Raw genomic sequence first — 945 nt, forward strand, 5'->3', positions numbered from 1 at the left:
GAAACCTCTTTTTTTGCTCCACAAACAGATCTCTCTTGCCACAACAATTGTCTTCTCCAGCTGTTCATATATACTCCAGCATGCTACACACATTCATAAGCCTTGAAGAGCTCTGCTCATGAACAGTTCCTAAAGTTCATGGCATTTAGGCTACGATATATGGATGCATTTTTTTCTCTAATATATTTAATTGTCTCTGCTGTTGCACTGATATTTGTACCATGCTGGTGGGCATGTTGAGCTAAGGTCTGTTGTGGTTTGTTAAGCTTTGTATTGCCCTACAAAAATAAGTGAAAGAAGCCAGAAATGTCTCTCCCAGACAGTTACACACAGTATAATCTCTCCCTTCAGTTTCACAAAATCCAATGCTCTTATAGCGAAGAGATCTGACTGAAGTTCAGTCAGTTAGTCTGGTAAGTTCCATTTTGTTTTGGTTTGCTTGATGAGGGGTTTTTTTTGGTGATGGTTTTTTGTTTGTTTGTTTTATTTTGATGTCACATTAATGCACTTTAAGCTTTTAAAAAGAAGTGATTGCTGTTCCTTGAAGGATTCTGAAGGATCTGAAGTAGGAACTTCTTTTCCTAAAGAGAACGTCTGACCTAGTTAAGCGACTTCCAGCAGTATGAAGTTTCAGCAGAGCTAATAATCTCCCAAGTGAGCTGAAGCTGGTCTTTTCTTTTCTGTGCATGAGTAGAATTCTGAACCATAGTTGTCTGACCTGTAACTGAGCCATCAAGGTTGGGTAGTGAGTACTGAAAGAAATGGAGAGGGAATGGGAAATGCTGGATAGACAAATCAAAGCTACTGCAGAGGCAGTGAAGAAACTGGTGTGCTCACTGTCTCTGAAAGTCTCATATTATCCAATGAACAACTGAGTTATTTGCACAGTTCCCCTCCAGGCATGATGCTGTGCCAGTTTGTCATCTGCCTAGGACCACTCCCAGA

This window comes from Apus apus, chromosome 1 (genome assembly GCF_020740795.1).
Source record: "Apus apus isolate bApuApu2 chromosome 1, bApuApu2.pri.cur, whole genome shotgun sequence".
In the NCBI taxonomy this organism is placed as follows: Eukaryota; Metazoa; Chordata; class Aves; order Apodiformes; family Apodidae; genus Apus; species Apus apus.